The sequence below is a fragment of the Salmo salar genome, chromosome ssa14, assembly GCF_905237065.1.
Source record: "Salmo salar chromosome ssa14, Ssal_v3.1, whole genome shotgun sequence".
NCBI lineage: Eukaryota > Metazoa > Chordata > Actinopteri > Salmoniformes > Salmonidae > Salmo > Salmo salar.
Window position 1 is genome coordinate 75,321,673 of NC_059455.1, and position 12,777 is coordinate 75,334,449.

The following is a 12,777-nucleotide window of genomic DNA, read 5'->3' on the forward strand; positions in this document are numbered from 1 at the left end:
TTTCAGGAGATATGGTGTGTGGGGGCTGTCTTGACTAGCTGGGGAAGATGTTTCAGGAGATATGGTGTGGGGGCTGTCTGACTATGTGGGAAGATGTTTCCAGGAGATATGGTGTGTGGGGGGGGCTGTCTGACCAGCTGGGGAAGATGTTTCAGGAGATATGGTGTGTTGGGGGCTGTCTGACCAGCCGGGGAAGATGTTTCAGGAGATGTGGTGTGTCGGGAGGCTGTCTGACCAGCTGGGGAAGATGTTTCAGGAGATATGTTGTGTTGGGGGGGGCTGTCTGACTAGCTGGGGAAGATGTTTCAGGAAGATATGGTGTGTTGGGGGCTGTCTGACCAGCTGGGGGAAGATGTTCAGGAGATATGGTGTGTCGGGGGGCTGTCTCACTAGCTGGGGAAGATGTTTCAGGAATGGTGTGTCGGGGGGCTGTCTGTATAGCTGGGGAAGATGTTTCAGGAGATATGGTGTGTTGGGGGGCTGTCTGACCAGCTGGGGAAGATGTTTCAGGAGATATGGTGTGTCGGGGGGCTGTCTGACCAGCTGGGGAAGATGTTTCAGGAGATGTGGTGTGTTGGGGGGGCTGTCTGACCAGCTGGGGAAGATGTTTCAGGAGATAAGGGTTGTGTTGGGGGCTGTCTGACTAGCTGGGGAAGATGTTTCGAGATATGGTGTGTTGGGGGCTGTCTGACCAGCTGGGGAAGATGTTTCAGGAGAGATATGGTGTGTCGGGGGCTGTCTCACTAGCTGGGAAGATGTTTCAGGAGATATGGTGTGTGTGGGGCTGTCTGACTAGCTGGGGAAGATGTTTCAGGAGATATGGTGTGTTGGGGGCTGTCTGACCAGCTGGGGAAGTCCTTCAGGAGATATGGGTGTGTCGGGGGCTGTTCTGACCAGCTTGGGGAAGATGTTCAGGAGATATGGTGTTGGGGGCTGTCTGCCTGCAGGAGATATGGTGTGTTGGGGGGCTGTCTCCTAGCTGGGGAAGATGTTTCAGAAGGTGTGTCGGGGGCTGTCTGACCAGCTGGGAAGATGTTTGCAGGAGATATGGTGTGTTGGGGGCTGTCTCCCTGCTGGGGAAGATGTTTCAGGAGATATGGTGTTTGGGGGGCTGTCTCACTAGCTGGGGAAGATGTTTCAGGAGATATGGTGTGTTGGGGGCTGTCTGACTAGCTGGGGAAGATGTTTCTGGAGATATGGTGTGTCGGGGGCTGTCTGACCAGCTGGGGAAGATGTTTCAGGAGATATGGTGTGTTGGGGGCTGTCTGACTAGCTGGGGAAGATGATTCAGGAGATATGGTGTGTGTGGGGGGCTGTCTGTATAGCTGGGGAAGATGTTTCAGGAGATATGGTGTGTTGGGGGGCTGTCTGACCAGCTGGGGAAGAGTGTTTCAGGAGATATGGTGTGTCGGGAGGCTGTCTGACCAGCTAGGAGAAGATGTTTCAGGAGATATGGTGTGTGGGGGCTGTCTGACTAGCTGGGGAAGATGTTTCAGGAGATATGGTGTGTTGGGGGGCTGTCTGACCAGCTGGGGAAGATGTTTCAGGAGATATGGTGTGTCGGGGGGGCTGTCTCACTAGCTGGGGAAGATGTTTCAGGAGATATGGTGTGTGTTGGGGGCTGTCTGACCAGCTGGGGAAGATGTTTCAGGAGATATGGTGTGTCGGGGGGCTGTCTGACTAGCTGGGGAAGATGTTTCAGGAGATATGGTGTGCGGGGGGCTGTCTGACCAGCTGGGGAAGATGTTTCAGGAGATATGGTGTGTCCGGAGGCTGTCTGACCAGCTGGGGAAGATGTTTCAGGAGATATGGTGTGTTGGGGGGGCTGTATGACCAGCTGGGGGAAGATGTTTCAGGAGGATTGGTGTGTGGGGGGCTGTCTCACTAGCTGGGGAAGATGTTTCAGGAGATATGGTGTGTTGGGGGGCTGTCTGACCAGCTGGGGAAGATGTTTCCAGGAGATATATGGTGTTGGGGGCTGTCTGACCAGCTGGGGAAGATGTTTCAGGAGATATGGTGTGTTGGGGGCTGTCTGACCAGCTGGGGAAGATGCTTCAGGAGATATGGTGTGTTGGGGGGACTGTCTCACTAGCTGGGGAAGATGTTTCAGGAGATATGGTGTGTTGGGGGGTGTCTCACTAGCTGGGGAAGATGTTTCAGGAGATATGGTGTGTCGGGGGGGCTGTCTGACCAGCTGGGGAAGATGTTTCAGGAGATATGGTGTGTGGGGGGGGCTGTCTCACTAGCTGGGGAAGATGTTTCAGGAGATATGGTGTGGTGGGGGGCTGTCTCACTAGCTGGGGAAGATGTTTCCAGGAGATATGGTGTGTTGGGGGGGCTGTCTGACTAGCTGGGGAAGATGTTTCAGGAGATATGGTGTGTCGGGGGCTGTCTGACTAGCTGGGGAAGATGTTTCAGGAGATATGGTGTGTTGGGGGGGCTGTCTGACCAGCTGGGAAGATGTGTCAGGAGATATGGTGTGTCGGGGGGCTGTCTCACTAGCTGGGGAAGATGTTTCCAGGAGATATGGTGTGTTGGGGGGCTGTCTGACCAGCTGGGGAAGATGTTTCAGGAGATATGGTGTGTCGGGGGGGCTGTCTGACTAGCTGGGGAAGATGTTTCAGGAGATATGGTGTGTCGGGGGGCTGTCTGACCAGCTGGGGAAGATGTTTCAGGAGATATGGTGTGTCGGGAGGCTGTCTGACCAGCTGGGGAAGATGTTTCAGGAGATATGGTGTGTTGGGGGGCTGTCTGACTAGCTGGGGAAGATGTTTCAGGAGATATGGTGTGTTGGGGGGCTGTATGACCAGCTGGGGAAGATGTTTCAGGAGATATGGTGTGTCGGGGGGGCTGTCTCACTAGCTGGGGAAGATGTTTCAGGAGATATGGTGTGTTGGGGGCTGTCTGACCAGCTGGGGAAGATGTTTCAGGAGATATGGTGTGTCGGGGGCTGTCTGACCAGCTGGGGAAGATGTTTCAGGAGATATGGTGTGTCGGGGGCTGTCTGACTAGCTGGGGAAGATGTTTCAGGAGATATGGTGTGTCGGGGGGCTGTCTGACCAGCTGGGGAAGATGTTTCAGGAGATATGGTGTGTTGGGGGGGCTGTCTCACTAGCTGGGGAAGATGTTTCAGGAGATATGGTGTGTTGGGGGGGCTGTCTCACTAGCTGGGGAAATGTTTCAGGAGATATGGTGTGTTGGGGGGCTGTCTGACTAGCTGGGGAAGATGTTTCAGGAGATATGGTGTGTCGGGGGGCTGTCTGACCAGCTGGGGAAGATGTTTCAGGAGATATGGTGTGTCGGGGGCTGTCTGACTAGCTGGGGAAGATGTTTCAGGAGATATGGTGTGTTGGGGGGGGCTGTCTGTATAGCTGGGAAGATGTTTCAGGAGATATGGTGTGTTGGGGGACTGTCTGACTAGCTGGGGAAGATGTTTCAGGAGACATGGTGTGTCGGGGGCTGTCTGACCAGCCGGGGAAGATGTTTCAGGAGATGTGGTGTGTCGGGAGGCTGTCTGACCAGCTGGGGAAGATGTTTCAGGAGATATAGTTGTGTTGGGGGGCTGTCTGACTAGCTGGGGAAGATGTTTCAGGAGATATGGTGTGTTGGGGGCTGTCTGACCAGCTGGGGGAAGATGTTTCAGGAGATATGGTGTGTCGGGGGGCTGTCTCACTAGCTGGGGAAGATGTTTCAGGAGATATGGTGTGTCGGGGGCTGTCTGACTAGCTGGGGGAAGATGTTTCAGGAGATATGGTGTGTTAGGGGGCTGTCTGACCAGCTGGGGAAGATGTTTCAGGAGATATGGTGTGTCGGGGGCTGTCTGACCAGCTGGGGAAGATGTTTCAGGAGATATGGTGTGTTGGGGGCTGTCTGACCAGCTGGGAAAGATGTTTCAGGAGATATGGTGTGTTGGGGGGGCTGTCTCACTAGCTGGGAAGATGTTTCAGGAGATATGGTGTGTCGGGGGCTGTCTGACCAGCTGGGGAAGATGTTTCAGGAGATATGGTGTGTTGGGGGGGCTGTCTCACTAGCTGGGGAAGATGTTTCAGGAGATATGGTGTGTTGGGGGGGCTGTCTCACTAGCTGGGGAAGATGTTTCAGGAGATATGGTGTGTTGGGGGGCTGTCTGACTAGCTGGGGAAGATGTTTCTGGAGATATGGTGTGTTGGGGGCTGTCTGACCAGCTGGGGAAGATGTTTCAGGAGATATGGTGTGTCGGGGGGCTGTCTGACTAGCTGGGGAAGATGATTCAGGAGATATGGTGTGTTGGGGGGGCTGTCTGTATAGCTGGGGAAGATGTTTCAGGAGATATGGTGTGTTGGGGGGCTGTCTGACCAGCTGGGGAAGATGTTTCAGGAGATATGGTGTGTCGGGAGGCTGTCTGACCAGCTAGGAAGATGTTTCAGGAGATATGGTGTGTTGGGGCTGTCTGACTAGCTGGGGAAGATGTTTCAGGAGATATGGTGTGTTGGGGGGCTGTCTGACCAGCTGGGGAAGATGTGTCAGAGGAGATATGGTGTGTCGGGGGCTGTCTCACTAGCTGGGGAAGATGTTTCAGGAGATATGGTGTGTTGGGGGGCTGTCTGACCAGCTGGGGAAGATGTTTCAGGAGATATGGTGTGTTGGGGGGCTGTCTGACTAGCTGGGGAAGATGTTTCAGGAGATATGGTGTGTAGGGGGGCTGTCTGACCAGCTGGGGAAGATGTTTCAGGAGATATGGTGTGTCGGGAGGCTGTCTGACCAGCTGGGGAAGATGTTTCAGGAGATATGGTGTGTTGGGGGGCTGTCTGACTAGCTGGGGAAGATGTTTCAGGAGATATGGTGTGTTGGGGGGCTGTAGTGACCAGCTGGGAAGATGTTTCAGGAGATATGGTGTGTCGGGGGCTGTCTCACTAGCTGGGGAAGATGTTTCAGGAGATATGGTGTGTTGGGGGGGCTGTCTGACCAGCTGGGGAAGATGTTTCAGGAGATATGGTGTGTCGGGGGGGCTGTCTGACCAGCTGGGGAAGATGTTTCAGGAGATATGGTGTGTTGGGGGGCTGTCTGACCAGCTGGGGAAGATGTTTCCAGGAGATATGGTGTGTTGGGGGACTGTCTCACTAGCTGGGGAAGATGTTTCAGGAGATATGGTGTGTTGGGGGGGCTGTCTCACTAGCTGGGGAAGATGTTTCAGGAGATATGGTGTGTCGGGGGGCTGTCTGACCAGCTGGGGAAGATGTTTCAGGAGATATGGTGTGTTGGGGGGCTGTCTCACTAGCTGGGGAAGATGTTTCAGGAGATATGGTGTGTTGGGGGGCTGTCTCACTAGCTGGGGAAGATGTTTCAGGAGATATGGTGTGTTGGGGGGCTGTCTGACTAGCTGGGGGAAGATGTTTCAGGAGATATGTTGTGTCGGGGGGGCTGTCTGACTAGCTGGGGAAGATGTTTCAGGAGATATGGTGTGTTGGGGGGCTGTCTGACCAGCTGGGGAAGATGTGTCAGGAGATATGGTGTGTGGGGGGCTGTCTCACTAGCTGGGGAAGATGTTTCAGGAGATATGGTGTGTTGGGGGGCTGTCTGACCAGCTGGGGAAGATGTTTCAGGAGATATGGTGTGTTGGGGGCTGTCTGACTAGCTGGGAAGATGTTTCAGGAGATATGGTGTGTCGGGGGCTGTCTGACCAGCTGGGGAAGATGTTTCAGGAGATATGGTGTGTCGGGGGGGCTGTCTGACCAGCTGGGGAAGATGTTTCAGGAGATATGGTGTGTTGGGGGGGCTGTCTGACTAGCTGGGGAAGATGTTTCAGGAGATATGGTGTGTTGGGGGGCTGTATGACCAGCTGGGGAAGATGTTTCAGGAGATATGGTGTGTGGGGGGGCTGTCTGACTAGCTGGGGAAGATGTTTCAGGAGATATGGTGTGTTGGGGGCTGTCTGACCAGCTGGGAAGATGTTTCAGGCGATATGGTGTGTCGGGGGGCTGTCTGACCAGCTGGGGAAGATGTTTCAGGAGATATGGTGTGTTCGGGGGGCTGTCTGACCAGCTGGGGAAGATGTTTCAGGAGATATGGTGTGTTGGGGGGGACTGTCTCACTAGCTGGGGAAGATGTTTCAGGAGATATGGTGTGTTGGGGGGGCTGTCTCACTAGCTGGGGGAAGATGTTTCAGGAGATATGGTGTGTCGGGGGCTGTCTCACCTAGCTGGGGAAGATGTTTCAGGAGATATGGTGTGTCGGGGGCTGTCTGACCAGCTGGGGAAGATGTTTCAGGAGATATGGTGTGTTGGGGGGCTGTCTCGACTAGCTGGGGAAGATGTTTCAGGAGATATGGTGTGTTGGGGGGGCTGTCTCACTAGCTGGGGAAGATGTTTCAGGAGATATGGTGTGTTGGGGGCTGTCTGACTAGCTGGGGAAGATGTTTCAGGAGATATGGTGTGTGGGGGCTGTCTGACCAGCTGGGGAAGATGTTTCAGGAGATATGGTGTGTCGGGGGGCTGTCTGACTAGCTGGGGAAGATGTTTCAGGAGATATGGTGTGTTGGGGGCTGTCTGTATAGCTGGGGAAGATGTTTCAGGAGATATGGTGTGTTGGGGGGACTGTCTGACTAGCTGGGGAAGATGTTTCAGGAGATATGGTGTGTTGGGGGGCTGTCTGACTAGCTGGGGAAGATGTTTCAGGATATATGGTGTGTTGGGGGCTGTCGCACCAGCTGGGGAAGATGTTTCAGGAGATATGGTGTGTTGGGGGGCTGTCTGACTAGCTGGGAAGATGTTTCAGGAGATATGGTGTGTTGGGGGGCTGTCTGACCAGCTGGGGAAGATGTTTCAGGAGATATGGTGTGTTGGGGGGGACTGTCTGACTAGCCTGGGAAGATGTTTCAGGAGATATGGTGTGTTGGGGGCTGTCTGACCAGCTGGGAAGATGTTTCGGAAATATGGTGTGTCGGGGGGGCTGTCTGACCAGCTGGGGAAGATGTTTCAGGAGATATGGTGTGTCGGGGGGGCTGTCTGACTAGCTGGGGAAGATGTTTCAGGAGATATGGTGTGTTGGGGGGCTGTCTGACCAGCTGGGGAAGATGTTTCAGGAGATATGGTGTGTTGGGGGGCTGTCTGACCAGCTGGGGAAGATGTTTCAGGAGATATGGTGTGTTGGGGGGGCTGTCTGACCAGCTGGGGAAGATGTTTCAGGAGATATGGTGTGTTGGGGGGCTGTCTGACCAGCTGGGGAAGATGTTTCAGGAGATATGGTGTGTTGGGGCTGTCTGACCAGCTGGGGAAGATGTTTCAGGAGATATGGTGTGTTGGGGGGCTGTCTCACTAGCTGGGGAAGATGTTTCAGGAGATATGGTGTGTTGGGGGCTGTCTCACTAGCTGGGGAAGATGTTTCAGGAGATATGGTGTGTTGGGGGCTGTCTGACTAGCTGGGGAAGATGTTTCAGGAGATATGGTGTGTCGGGGGGCTGTCTGACCAGCTGGGGAAGATGTTTCAGGAGATATGGTGTGTCGGGGGGCTGTCTGACTAGCTGGGGAAGATGTTTCAGGAGATACTGGTGTGTTGGGGGGCTGTCTGAATAGCTGTGGAAGATGTTTCAGGAGATATGGTGTGTTGGGGGGGACTGTCTGACCAGCTGGGGAAGATGTTTCAGGAGATATGGTGTGTTGGGGGGCTGTCTGACTAGAGGGAAGATGTTTCAGGATATATGGTGTGTTGGGGGGGCTGTCTGACCAGCTGGGGAAGATGTTTCAGGAGATATGGTGTGTTGGGGGGGCTGTCTGACTAGCTGGGGAAGATGTTTCAGGATATACTGGTGTGTTGGGGGGGGCTGTCTGACCAGCTGGGGAAGATGTTTCAGGAGATATGGTGTGTTGGGGGGACTGTCTGACTAGCCTGGGAAGATGTTTCAGGAGATATGGTGTGTTGGGGGGGCTGTCTGACCAGCTGGGGAAGATGTTTCAGGAAATATGGTGGTCGGGGGGCTGTTGACCAGCTGGGGAAGATGTTTCAGGAGATATGGTGTGTCGGGGGGCTGTCTCACTAGCTGGGGAAGATGTTTCAGGAGATATGGTGTGTTGGGGGCTGTCTGACCAGCTGGGGGAAGATGTTTCAGGAGATATGGTGTGTCGGGGGGCTGTCTGACCAGCTGGGGAAGATGTTTCAGGAGATATGGTGTGTTGGGGGGCTGTCTGACCAGCTGGGGAAGATGTTTCAGGAGATATGGTGTGTTGGGGGGCTGTCTGACTAGCTGGGGAAGATGTTTCAGGATATATGGTGTGTTGGGGGGGCTGTCTGACCAGCTGGGGAAGATGTTTCAGGAGATATGGTGTGTTGGGGGGACTGTCTGACTAGCCTGGGAAGATGTTTCAGGAGATATGGTGTGTTGGGGGGGGCTGTCTGACCAGCTGGGGAAGATGTTTCAGGAAATATGGTGTGTCGGGGGGCTGTCTGACCAGCTGGGGAAGATGTTTCAGGAGATATGGTGTGTCGGGGGGGCTGTCTCACTAGCTGGGGAAGATGTTTCAGGAGATATGGTGTGTTGGGGGCTGTCTGACCAGCTGGGGGAAGATGTTTCAGGAGATATGGTGTGTCGGGGGGCTGTCGACCAGCTGGGGAAGATGTTTCAGGAGATATGGTGTGTTGGGGGGCTGTCTGACCAGCTGGGGAAGATGTTTCAGGAGATATGGTGTGTCGGGGGGCTGTCTGACCAGCTGGGGAAGATGTTTCAGGAGATATGGTGTGTTGGGGGGCTGTCTGACCAGCAGGGGAAGATGTTTTCAGGAGATATGGTGTGTTGGGGGGCTGTCTCACTAGCTGGGGAAGATGTTTCAGGAGATATGGTGTGTCGGGGGGGCTGTCTGACCAGCTGGGGAAGATGTTTCAGGAGATATGGTGTGTTGGGGGGGCTGTCTCACTAGCTGGGGAAGATGTTTCAGGAGATATGGTGTGTTGGGGGGGCTGTCTCACTAGCTGGGGAAGATGTTTCAGGAGATATGGTGTGTTGGGGGGCTGTCTGACTAGCTGGGGAAGATGTTTCAGGAGATATGGTGTGTCGGGGGCTGTCTGACCAGCTGGGGAAGATGTTTCAGGAGATATGGTGTGTGGGGGGCTGTCTGACTAGCCTGGGGAAGATGTTTCAGGAGATATGGTGTGTTGGGGGGGCTGTCTGTATAGCTGGGGAAGATGTTTCAGGAGATATGGTGTGTTGGGGGGAGTGTCTGACTAGCTGGGGAAGATGTTTCAGGAGATATGGTGTGTTGGGGGGCTGTCTGACTAGCTGGGGAAGATGTTTCAGGATATATGGTGTGTTGGGGGGGCTGTCTGACCAGCTGGGGAAGATGTTTCAGGAGATATGGTGTGTTGGGGGCTGTCTGACTAGCTGGGGGAAGATGTTACAGGAGATATGGTGTGTCGGGGGCTGTCTGACCAGCTGGGGAAGATGTTTCAGGAGATATGGTGTGTCTGGGGGCTGTTTGGACCAGCTGGGGAAGATGTTTCAGGAGATATGGTGTGTCGGGGGGGCTGTCTGACCAGCTGGGGAAGATGTTTCAGGAGATATGGTGTGTCGGGTGTTGTCTGACTAGCTGGGGAAGATGTTTCAGGAGATATGGTGTGTCGGGGGGTTGTCTGACCAGCTGGGGGAAGATGTTTCAGGAGATATGGTGTGTCGGGGGGTTGTCTGACCAGCTGGGGAAGATGCTTCAGGAGATATGGTGTGTTGGGGGGGCTGTCTCACTAGCTGGGGAAGATGTTTCAGGAGATATGGTGTGTCGGGGGCTGTCTGACTAGCTGGGGAAGATGTTTCAGGAGATATGGTGTGTCGGGGGGTTGTCTGACCAGCTGGGGAAGATGTTTCAGGAGATATGGTGTGTCGGGGGCTGTCTGACTAGCTGGGGAAGATGTTTCAGGAGATATGGTGTGTTGGGGGGGCTGTCTGTATAGCTGGGGAAGATGTTTCAGGAGATATGGTGTGTTGGGGCTGTCTGACCAGCTGGGGAAGATGTTTCAGGAGATATGGTGTGTTGGAGGGGCTGTCTGACTAGCTGGGGAAGATGTTTCAGGATATATGGTGTGTTGGGGGGCTGTCTGACCAGCTGGGGAAGATGTTTCAGGAGATATGGTGTGTTGGGGGACTGTCTGACTAGCTGGGGAAGATGTTTCAGGAGATATGGTGTGTTGGGGGCTGTCTGACCAGCTGGGGAAGATGTTTCAGGAGATATGGTGTGTCGGGGGGGCTGTCTGACCAGCTGGGGAAGATGTTTCAGGAGATATGGTGTGTCGGGGGGCTGTCTGACCAGCTGGGGAAGATGTTTCAGGAGATATGTTTGTCGGGGGCTGTCTGACCAGCTGGGGAAGATGTTTCAGGAGATATGGTGTGTTGGGGGGCTGTCTGACCAGCTGGGAAGATGTTTCAGGAGATATGGTGTGTCGGGGGGCTGTCTGACCAGCTGGGGAAGATGTTTCAGGAGATATGGTGTGTTGGGGGGCTGTCTGACCAGCTGGGGAAGATGTTTCAGGAGATATGGTGTGTTGGGGGGGCTGTCTCACTAGCTGGGGAAGATGTTTCGGGAGATATGGTGTGTCGGGGGCTGTCTGACCAGCTGGGGGAAGATGTTTCAGGAGATATGGTGTGTTGGGGGGCTGTCTCACTAGCTGGGGAAGATGTTTCAGGAGATTATGGTGTGTTGGGGGGGCTGTCTGACTAGCTGGGGAAAGATGTTTCCAGGAGATATGGTGTGTCGGGGGCTGTCTGACAAGCTGGGGAAGATGTTTCAGGAGATATGGTGTGTTGGGGGGGCTGTCTGACTAGCTGGGAAAGATGTTTCAGGATATATGGTGTGTTGGGGGCTGTCTGACCAGCTGGGGAAGATGTTTCAGGAGATATGGTGTGTTGGGGGCTGTCTGACCAGCTGGGGAAGATGTTTCAGGAGATATGGTGTGTCGGGAGGCTGTCTGACCAGCTGGGGAAGATGTTTCAGGAGATATGGTGTGTTGGGGGCTGTCTGACTAGCTGGGGAAGATGTTTCAGGAGATATGGTGTGTTGGGGGGCTGTATGACCAGCTGGGGAAGATGTTTCAGGAGATATGGTGTGTCGGGGGGCTGTCTCACTAGCTGGGGAAGATGTTTCAGGAGATATGGTGTGTTGGGGGCTGTCTGACCAGCTGGGGAAGATGTTTCAGGAGATATGGTGTGTCGGGGGGCTGTCTGACCAGCTGGAAGATGTTTCAGGAGATATGGTGTGTTGGGGGGCTGTCTGACCAGCTGGGGAAGATGTTTCAGGAGATATGGTGTGTTGGGGGACTGTCTCACTAGCTGGGGAAGATGTTTCAGGAGATATGGTGTGTTGGGGGGCTGTCTCACTAGCTGGGGAAGATGTTTCAGGAGATATGGTGTGTCGGGGGCTGTCAGACCAGCTGGGAAAGATGTTTCAGGAGATATGGTGTGTTGGGGGGCTGTCTCACTAGGCTGGGGAAGATGTTTCAGGAGATATGGTGTGTTGGGGGGCTGTCTCACTAGCTGGGGAAGATGTTTCAGGAGATATGGTGTGTTGGGGGGGCTGTCTGACTAGCTGGGGAAGATGTTTCAGGAGATATGGTGTGTCGGGGGCTGTCTGGACCAGCTGGGGAAGATGTTCAGGAGATATGGTGTGTCGGGGGGCTGTCTGACTAGCTGGGGAAGATGTTTCAGGAGATATGGTGTGTTGGGGGGGCTGTCTGTATAGCTGGGGAAGATGTTTCAGGAGATATGGTGTGTTGGGGGACTGTCTGACTAGCTGGGGAAGATGTTTCAGGAGATATGGTGTGTTGGGGGGCTGTCTGACTAGCTGGGGAAGATGTTTCAGGATATATGGTGTGTTGGGGGGCTGTCTGACCAGCTGGGGCCGAAGATGTTTCAGGAGATATGGTGTGTTGGGGGGCTGTCTGACTAGCTGGGGAAGATGTTTCAGGATATATGGTGTGTTGTGGGGGCTGTCTGACCAGCTGGGGAAGATGTTTCAGGGAGATATGGTGTGTTGGGGGGGACTGTCTGACTAGCCTGGGAAGATGTTTCAGGAGATATGGTGTGTTGGGGGGGGCTGTCTGACCAGCTGGGGAAGATGTTTCAGGAAATATGGTGTGTCGGGGGGGCTGTCTGACCAGCTGGGGGAAGATGTTTCAGGAGATATGGTGTGTCGGGGGGCTGTCTCACTAGCTGGGGAAGATGTTTCAGGAGATATGGTGTGTTGGGGGGGCTGTCTGACCAGCTGGGGAAGATGTTTCAGGAGATATGGTGTGTGGGGGGGGCTGTCTCACTAGCTGGGGAAGATGTTTCAGGAGATATGGTGTGTTGGGGGGCTGTCTGACCAGCTGGGGAAGATGTTTCAGGAGATATGGTGTGTTGGGGGGGCTGTCTCAACTAGCTGGGGAAGATGTTTCAGGAGATATGGTGTGTTGGGGGCTGTCTCACTAGCTGGGGAAGATGTTTCAGGAGATATGGTGTGTTGGGGGCTGTCTCAACTAGCTGGGGAAGATGTTTCAGGAGATATGAAAAAGTGTGGGGGGGTACTAGCTGGGGAAGATGTTCAGGAGATATGGTGTGTTAGGGGGCTGTCTGACTAGCTGGGGAAGATGTTTCAGGAGATATGGTGTGTCGGGGGGGCTGTCTGACCAGCTGGGGAAGATGTTTCAGGAGATAGTGGTGTGTCGGGGGCTGTCTGACTAGCTGGGGAAGATGTTTCAGGAGATATGGTGTGTTGGGGGGGCTGTCTGTATAGCTGGGGAAGATGTTTCAGGAGATATGGTGTGTTGGGGGGAGTGTCTGACTAG